The following is a 9685-nucleotide window of genomic DNA, read 5'->3' as shown; positions in this document are numbered from 1 at the left end:
ATGTTTCAAAATAAAAGCAATGTATATTTGGCAGCAGAGGCAACACACACTCTTTATATGTGCTAGATGTTCTTTATATGTGCTTATGCCTTAGTAACCTATAGCCATATAGGCACAAAGACACATCTCACTGAAGAAAACTGCTCCTCCAAGGTTATTTTACCATGCTTTGCAATGTCTTCATTTCCACTAACACAAATTACTTATTCCACAGAATAAGCAGTGGAAACCAGCATAAAGACTCTATAATCCCTTTCTAATTTTTGTATCAGATACTGCTTCCGTGCTTCTGCTAGCAGAGCAGATTAGTCTGCTGAGTTTTTCCTGCAGTTTCTTCATTTTCCTCAACGAGCTCCATGTGTTGACTTTATTTTTTTTTCTATACACCCTTTAGGAGCTGACAGTTGTCAGCCTCTCCGTCCTGTCTCATCTCTGTGAGTCATCAGGATTTACTCACTCCCCTTTGCCTTCTAACTTGTTTAGAAGCTGCTTGGATCCTGAAGAGCTGCTCATCTAGGTACTACCAGCACATCCTTTCCTGCTCTTTGTTCCAGGCACTCCTATCTATGATCCACTTACACAAATCTTAACATTTCTACTCCAACTGTCTGCATAGAAAGGTAGGAAGATGTGAAGGTACTGGTGGTATTTACTGGTGTCTGGAGGAGATCACAGGTAGGAGAAACCAAGGGGGCACAAATGTGTCAGAAGCTTGGCTGCTCCCCAAAGGAATAATTTTTCCCTCATCCCCTCCCCCCCCCCCCCCCCCCCATTTTTTTCAAAAGTTCGGGCACTTATCAGTGCACAATGCTATGATGGCACTATTAGAAATCCTAAATAAAACCTCTCTCTGGATTTTCATCAGCTCCTTCTTAAGTTCATCCTTCTTGTAGACAAGTTTGTCTTTCCAATAGTTTTTTGGTAAAATCATGGAAATTTCTCTGCGGCTTTCACTCCCCTTTTTAAGGGTGTGGATATATTGTATATGTAATCATACTTTCTGCAATATTCTTCTCTTCAGTTGCATCATGTACTTTTAGTGGTGGATGTGATCCTGCAGCCAGTGGCTGATGCAACTACCCTTTTAATTGCAGTTCCTTCTGGGTTCACTCAAGCCTCTCATAGCCACTTCTTTCTCTCTGCTTGCTTTCATCTATTGCCACACCATTTATATTGAGTCCAAGTTTATTTAATTTTCTGACTGAGGTTTTGGGGAAGTAGTGGTAGAAAGCATGTTATATTTTGTTTTTCTGCTAGTGGTTCCAAGATACATTGCTGAAGTACCAGTAGTGCCTATACAACCCTAGTGATCCTTCAACTCCTGTCCTGTATTTATGCCCTTGAGCTGTTTAAATCCAGAACACCTGGCTGGAAACAAAGGCAAGGGGTTGTCTGAGTGTTCTCACAAATAAAAGTAATGTGTCTCCTGCTTCAGCTACATCCCCGCCACTTCCTCATGGACTATTTAGCACAAGGGTGTTCAGCAGGCTTTGCTTTTGTTTGACACCTGCTCAGAAAAGCTTGTTGAGTACCAGAGTCCATTGGAGTATGCAGCCCATTAATGCTTGCTTTTGAAAATGCAGGTCTAACACTAGCACAGCAGTTGTGATCCTTTGTGGGAAAGTGCTCCAAATGCAAATTTTAATCAATGCTATTTCCTTATAAAATCAGTCCCTCCAGCTCCCTAATTATCAGTGCCAGGCTATGAATTGCCATTATACCTCTCATATTGAGGTCCAGATTGAAAATGATATCTTCCTGTGCTGCACAGGAAAGGATTATCACCCTGCTGCTCTACCAGGGATGGGAGCATACGTCAAGCTGATTAGAACATTTTCCTCTTTCCTGTGCATAAGGTTCCACCATTGCAGCTCTCTTACTGTAAAGCTACTTATCTTTATTCTTCTTATAAAAAAATAAAATAATAAAAAACCCTACATGATGCTTCTGTGTATTGTCATTTATAGCTATTTTTAAGAAATAGGAAAATCAAGGTTGAGCCAACATTAAGCTTATTTTTTTATGCAGTTCATAAGTACTGTGACCACACCTGCTGTTTCCCTTTCCTCCTATGCTAACATTTTTGCAGCCTTCTGCTTTCTCTGAACAACCAAAAGCCTCTAGATCAATAAAAGAAAGTAAATGTTCAACAGAATGGCTTACGGATACCTGAACTTTCAAAACCACTGTGAAATAATTTCCCTCCCATTAAAATAAATGTGAAACTGTTTGGCAAGCGAGTGCATGTTCTGCTTTGTTATGTGTAAATAGAATAAAAAAGAAAGCATGATTCCTACATTTGAATTGTTTGGAAAATAATTGTATGCTACCTGTTTCCATTACCAACAAGAAGAGCTACTTTTTTCATTTAATAATATAAAAATCATCATATGCTTTTATTAGGTTGTTTAGTTTCCTTGTGGTTGGATATAACGTTGTTATACTTTACTATATATATAATTTATTATTGGTAATATTTATTGCTAATAAAATAGTCCATGAAAATACAAATGTTATATTAAAAAAAAAAAAAGTTGAATCCTTTTGCTGCAACAAACTGTTTTTGCACATTTTAGAACTTCTTTGTAGATTCTTTAAATGGAGAGTCTTAAGAGATTTTTGCAAAGCTTTGAGGAAAGTCTTTCTTTTTGCAATTAAACCTGAAATTATAAATGCAGATTATATTTTTACAAGATTTTGCAGCAGCTCAGAACTCGGGATATTGTAGTTTATTGATGACTTCTGGGGACATGCTCTGTCAGGGAAGCCTGAAAATGTAATTGAAAAAAAAAAAAAAAAGCATAGTGGTCACAGATAAAAATAAGGATAATAACAAATATACAGAATAGAAAAAAAAATTGAAGGGTGAAAATTTTGAGGCATAATCTAAATTAAACCCAAATGCAATGTTTTATTTACCAACTACAACAAAGACAGTAGGCTTTTGTTTGCTTCTTATTTTGCTGTGCTGCAGATTAGCTGCTGCAAACGTTTAAAACTGTGTACCTGTGTCCTGCTCTGAGAGGGAAACAAAGGGATGCTGTGTGTTTGCAGTTGTGATCTGGGAAGTATCCAGCACACTCCAGCTCTGGGAGGGAAGCAGTGTTTGTGAGGAGTAACTTGGGTCTGGCCTCTAATGGCTGCTTTACAGAACAGAGGAATCCAAAGGTTTGTCAGTTTGACTATTATTTTCTGCAGCTAAACACTCTCTGTGTGCTTATTCCAAAGGATTTCTGGTAATTAGAAATCTGATTTTGTATCTTATATCATCCATATACTTAAATGGTTTATAGGTGATCTAAAGTCTAATCCACAGCCCTGCAAACAGAGCTACAGAAATGTCTGAAATGAACAGGGCTTCTTGTTGGCAGTGGCTGCCTATATGGATCCAAGCATGAGATGTGCACTCTGGTGCTAAATACTTAATTCTGCAGATATTTTACTCACATAAGCAACTTTATATGTGTGAGTAGTCACCTTGAATTATAAATATATTGAACTAATTACATTTCTGAGGCCTAGCAAGACTGGAACAGGAATTATTAAAGTTTTTTCTTCCTATTCTATCAAAACTGGTTTAATTTCTTACAATGAATGGAAATTTAAAAAAGAATGAAGGAAGAAGTCATACATGACAGCCTGAGGAATTGTTGTGCAGTGTACAAATACTGACTGATTTCAAAGCTTCTCTGTATTACCAAACATCTCAGCGTCTGTGTGATCTGCCACAGGGTGTGATGTTCATTCAAAACCAGTAAGCTTGGAAGACACCAAACTTGGGCTGGTTCCACTCAACCTTCATTGCAAAAATGAAGCTTAGAAAAGCCTGACAATTCAAATCAGTTGGACAAGAGAAAAGTCTTTGAAGAGGAGGCTGGCAAAGTCAAGGACTGATACTAGGCAAAGGACTCAGAGTACTCACATGCATCACTGAACAGGAGGCAATTGCTTTATACCTTCAGATGGAGTTTGTTGAGTGTGTCCTTGGTGAAGGCGCTGGCTGAATCAGCTGCAGGGGGCAGAAAAGGAGCTATTTCTGACTTTGGTCTCCATCCTGGCTCACCATGCAGCTGCACAAACCAAAATACTCCATGAAAAGGAAGGGGCAAGAGGGGCAGCTGCAAATGAAGCAAGGGCACATCAAATCTGGCCTGAGATGAACACCTGCAGAGGAGAGACTGCTAGAGAAAGCCGTGCCATCCATCAAGTTCCAGAGATACGGGTGGGCAGGTAGCTTGGGCACAGCGAGAAGAGTTTAACCTAAATCCAAAATGTGTTTAGAGCAGGGAGAAAATCAGAGAAATACACAACCAGGTTTCTACTGTTAGCTAAGGCAAAGCTGAGAAGGCCATTTATTTCTGCTGTGGCATGGTACTGATGGGGTAATCGCTGGGCACTGAACAGGCCAGTGAGCCCAGAGAAGGGTTTTGTGTGAGCTGGTGAGGAAGGTGAAGGGGAAGAGTTGCTACTAGTGTTAGTGCTGGTAACAGCAACCAGCAGGCATAAGGACATGTTTCTGGGAAGAGTAATAGGTGGCCTGGGTAGCAAGGAAGCCAGTGAAAACAGATGGGCCCTGTTTAGCCTAAGGAAGGTTTAAATCCATGCTGCCTCTGATGACACAACCTCGGTATGCTCGTGAATTTTAAGTGGGAAAGTTCATTAGGACAATTTGCTGCAATACAGACAACTCAAATGCTTTTTGCCAGTCCTGAAAACTATATATTTTTTATTTTTTTCCTACAAGCTTCATAGTTTTTATTATTTACTTATTATTTATTATAAAATTATTATTTGTTATATATTTACTTATTTATTATGTTATTTACATAATATTTATTAATTTACATAATATGGTAAAAGAAATATAAACAAAATATTTGCATTTAGGATAAAAGGCAAATAGCAGTCTGGATCCAGTCACTGATTATTGCTAGAGGACACAGGTGTTCTTAATGATAAAGCATGGAAGATATCCACAGCCAGTTAAAAGAGAGGGTTTAGAAGAATGAAAAACAATTACTTCATAAAATAAGGTGAATTCAGCAGAGTCCTTGTAAAATTTTTAAGCAAAAGAATCCCACATCCCTGCCTTTATTGTGTTACTTCAAATCCATCTGTATTTGAAATGTACTTCTGATTCAGTTAAAGCAAGCATTTCAGAAAACCTCAAATACAAGGCCATGTAGAGATAACCAATAAATGTCAGTAACAGTTTCAAACTCTGAGAAAGCAATGCATCTGTTGAAGAAACACAGAGCCTGAGAAGCCAGATTTCATTCAGTATAAATTCTGCTTCCCTCTCCATCTCAAACCTTGCAATACCTGAAAAGGAATAGAACTACCACAGTTTTGTTGAAAAGCTTAAGTGTACGATGTTGCAAATAGCTTTTCTGTGCAGTCTGAGGACAAACACAGCAGCCTGGATAGCTCACCCTAAAAGGATATAGAAGCCAGGCAGATCAGCGGGCCAGATCTGTTGGGTGGGCACAGGCAGGCTGGCAGGAGCGCTGTGAGTCAGCTGCTGCACGCCCTGCACCAGGAGGGGGAGGAAGGTGTCTAGCCAGCTCCCTGAAGCCAAACCAGCTACATGTAAGAAATAACAAGACCTTAGCTCTTATTCCTGAAACATGAAACGGATTTAAATGCCTTTATTCACAAGAAAGATGCTATTGAAGCAATAAGGTACCCATAGATATTTGTTACTGTGTAAGGAATCTGTTCATACACATGCAAAAGGACAAATTTAAAATTTCTTGCTTAATGAAAGAACAGAAATGTTTTCTCACAGTGCCATGCCTTAGAAGCGGAGTTGTGTACGTGTACATGAGCTGTCTCTGGCTGTGCTCCCTGAGAATCCTTTTCCTTTATCTGCATGCACATGGTAAATTTCCTTAGAATTTATAAAACCAAAAGTTATTGGGAAGATATAATTCATGGTACATTGGGTTTTCAACCTGCTCACTGACTCACAGGAAGAATACGAGGACTTTCAATGGTCTTATCTTTAGAAAGGATCATTTGGTGAAGTAATATATGCTATGAGTCTGTAAGATTTTTTTTTTATTCTTTTTTTTCCTTTACACACAGAAATGCACATTTTATATGTTTTGTGAAATTTTGTTATGTACTGTTTTATACTATATATACATATATGTGCAGTGATTCAGTGCAGGATAACATTCTTTGATAACCTTTCTTTTTATGGAAATTTTTATGTGTTACCTTATTAAGTAAAAATTGTTGCATGACTTCGTTCATCTCTGCCCTATTTTTCCCATCTCTCAGTATGAGCTGTTCTGAAATTATGTTCATGTACTAGAAGACAAAGTGCCAAGTACCTAATTTAGTACTCAACAGTTCCATCCAAATTTCAGTTGTTGTTTAACACCAAATACTGTAAAGCCAAAAAGCTCAAGAAATCCTTGCCTCAGACTTGAAAATTATCAGCACTTTGGTTTAGACAGTACTACTGATACTCTGCTTAAATAGTACCTTATTACCAAAGTGGCCTGAGTGATTTTAACAACCTACTTGTAATGCCTGTGACCTCCTTGAATGACGTCAGCATTGCCACCTGATTTGTATGACTTCTGATGCACGTGTGCAGAGAAGTGACACAGGAAGCCCTAGGGTTACAAAATACTTGGAAACAGTGCAAAACAACGACCAATGAGTGGGATTTTAAAACACTTATGTGGATTAGAAACAAGTCCTGTGATTAGCTTCCAAGGGTTTTGGATGTGTTTGAAAATCCTGGCCATTCTGACTAAGGTTACAGAAACATTTTAAGGTTAAAGATCAAAACAATGAATTATATTTGATACCACTTTTTCAAAAAGTATTAAGTTTGCACACAACAATGTTGATAAAGCAATGAGAAATTACTTCCACACGTTCCAAAATAATTTACTTCTCAATTATAATTACAGATGTAATTCCTTTCTTTGGTGAAATTGTTATTTTTTTAGCCATGAAATTCTGTCCTTCTTGAAGAGGATTTCTGACACATGGGGTGAACACCATATACTGAGTAACGGAACACCAAGTAACACCTTATTGCTGTAAAATGACCACTCTTCTACACCAAAGGTTGCATTGGTTGCATTTAAGACTCATAAATGCTTAATAAATATAATAAACTATGAAGCAAGGAAGCTTTAAGACTATCCATAGACTAGCAGACACAGTGATGAATTTTAAACAGCCTAGGCATTTACTCTTAAGAATGGCTTTTTTTTTTTTTTTAAGAGAGAGAGAAAGAAAGAGAGCAAGAGCAAGACAGCAAGGAGTTCTGAGTTATTGCCTCTAAAAATAATTCATATTTTTTATCCTCTTTCGATTCACTGTGTCTCACAATGATTGTGATTAGTGTTAGTATACACCCTGGAAGCCAATTGCTGTTTGTAAAGTTAGAAATCCAGCCTGTAAGAAGATGAAACTATTTAAAAATATGTATCTAAACTCTGTAACTGATCGGTTCTTAGATCATAGGTAGATCTGCTATTTTTACACTACAGAAAAAAAACTGTTATTGAGATTCTCCTTTCAATATATTCCCTTTCCAAATGATCCCAGTTTGATCCACATAGGAAAAGCAAAGATTTGTGTGTTTTTGTTTTGTTTTTTTTTTGTTTTTTTCTCAGGAACACACTTGTTAACTCTTCCTGGTGAGAACTGTGCCAGACTCCAGAATCACCCAATATGGGGAATGTGCCCAAAAGTGTAAAGCCATCTAAGACTACACTGCAAAAATCCTGTTCCTTGATTTTTGACTTTTGTCATCATCTAACCACCTTTATCCTGTCAACATTTTGCTATACTTGCTAGCAGTTCATTTTGAAGCTGGAAATTATATGTAAATCTAATGTAAACAAAAGAAAAGTTGGTGGTACTGCATATAGTTTTTTCAATAGGCAAATGCTAATAAACCCCATGGCCAAAGAGTGAGCAAGCTGCAGGGAGTCAGTAAGTAATCAAGCTTTCTGAGAAAAGTCTTTATTTCTTTATTTATTATTCTTGTATGCAAGCAGAAGAAGCAAGCAGTGCGGTTCTGGCACTGCTTGAGAGAGCATTAGGCACTTCGTCTAAGAGTCATTCAAAAGCATCACTGATGACCAGTGCTCTCTCTACTACTTCCAGAGTTAGCACTTCAGAGTCCTGTTTTTATTCAGAACTGTTATGCCTTGTATGATAACTGGTATGGTGAGCACAGTAGTTTCTCTTCTTCAGCAAGCACCACAGCAGTAATCCCTGATCATCCTGAGCCATCCATCACCAGAGTAAGCTGTAGACAACCCACCAAACCTGCTCTGTGGGATGGCACAAGCACCTAACAGGACAGGTAGGTTGGTGCTCGTCTCCTTCCCCAGCAGGCACAAAGGTGACCTGAGGCATGCCCATCTCTGTTCTGCTGTTAGGTGCCTTCCCACTGAACCTACAGAGACCAGCTCAAGATCCATACCGTTGTTATGTCACATGGAGACTCAAGCCAGAGCTGGTAGACCATTTTTCTGCATAGAAAGGAGCATGTTCCCCTTGTACTATGGGGGCTCAGGGTCTGTTGACAGGCAGAAACTATTTCTTCTTTGCAAGCTGTAATAAATTCCCGAGGAAACTGTGTTGAAGGAATGTGTGCAGCAGGACACTGACCACAGATAGCTTTTCTTCCCATGAAACATTTCTGACATTTCTCAGGTAGCTAACCCAAGTAATGCAGCTTTTAGGCTTCTATTTTATTTTTCTCAAGAAAGACCTTACTTCCTCAGTAGAAAGGAAAGGACAAGTTATGACGTATTTTATAGAAGATAAAAAGTAATTAAACGAAGTAATAAGTCACTGCAGAGCTTGCTGTGGGACATGCAATCCAACAGCTGATAATAGTACTTAGAAGGATACAATGAGATCAATGTCTTATTGTTTCCACCTGAGCACAAAGCATATGAAAAAAAGACACAAAATACAGTTTCTTCAGAACCTTGCAAAGATTCATACTACTGTCTCATTACAGATATGTCACTCATGCAAAGACCTTTGTAAAACAAAGGTTTTATCTTTAAAAAAAATATAATTTTAAGTGATGAACTTCAAAGTTATTGCCAACATGAGATAGCTATTTACAATATTGTTTTATACACTCTTTGTGAAGTATGATCATAATGAAATTTAGGTGCTTCAAAGCCTGTTGCCCCCACAGAGTGCCAGCCTGTGTTGGTCATTAAATGCAATCTCACTAGTTTGGGCTACCTGGGAACTTGAGTGTGGTTTCCATTATGAGTGTGATTTAAGGCTTTGTTGCAATTGTTTCAGAAGATCCAATCTCTCCTTGGTTCACGATTAAAAACTATCATTTGTGTTTAAAAGAACATTGCAAATTTTTATGCTAATAGCAGGTGAATGTGCTACCTTCAGAATTCATTGAGTGGTAGTTCACGTATTGAATACTGTAGCAGATCTTTTGTTTGTTTCTGTGATGTTTTGAATGTGTTCTGAATGCTTATGTTTCTGTCAGTTTCACTTACGAAGCCTTCTAATATTTATCAACATAGGAGGGACTTTTCCCACTGTTTTGCCAACATGAATCTGCCCGTATGACAAACATGTAAGGCTTTAAAGTAGTAGATAACTTTGCTGCTTACCCGTGAATACAACGATACCATCTTGTTATGATCATAAAATGCCACATAGA

The sequence above is a fragment of the Anas acuta genome, chromosome 6 (assembly GCF_963932015.1).
Source record: "Anas acuta chromosome 6, bAnaAcu1.1, whole genome shotgun sequence".
NCBI classification, from domain to species: Eukaryota; Metazoa; Chordata; class Aves; order Anseriformes; family Anatidae; genus Anas; species Anas acuta.
This window is presented reverse-complemented; position numbering follows the sequence as displayed.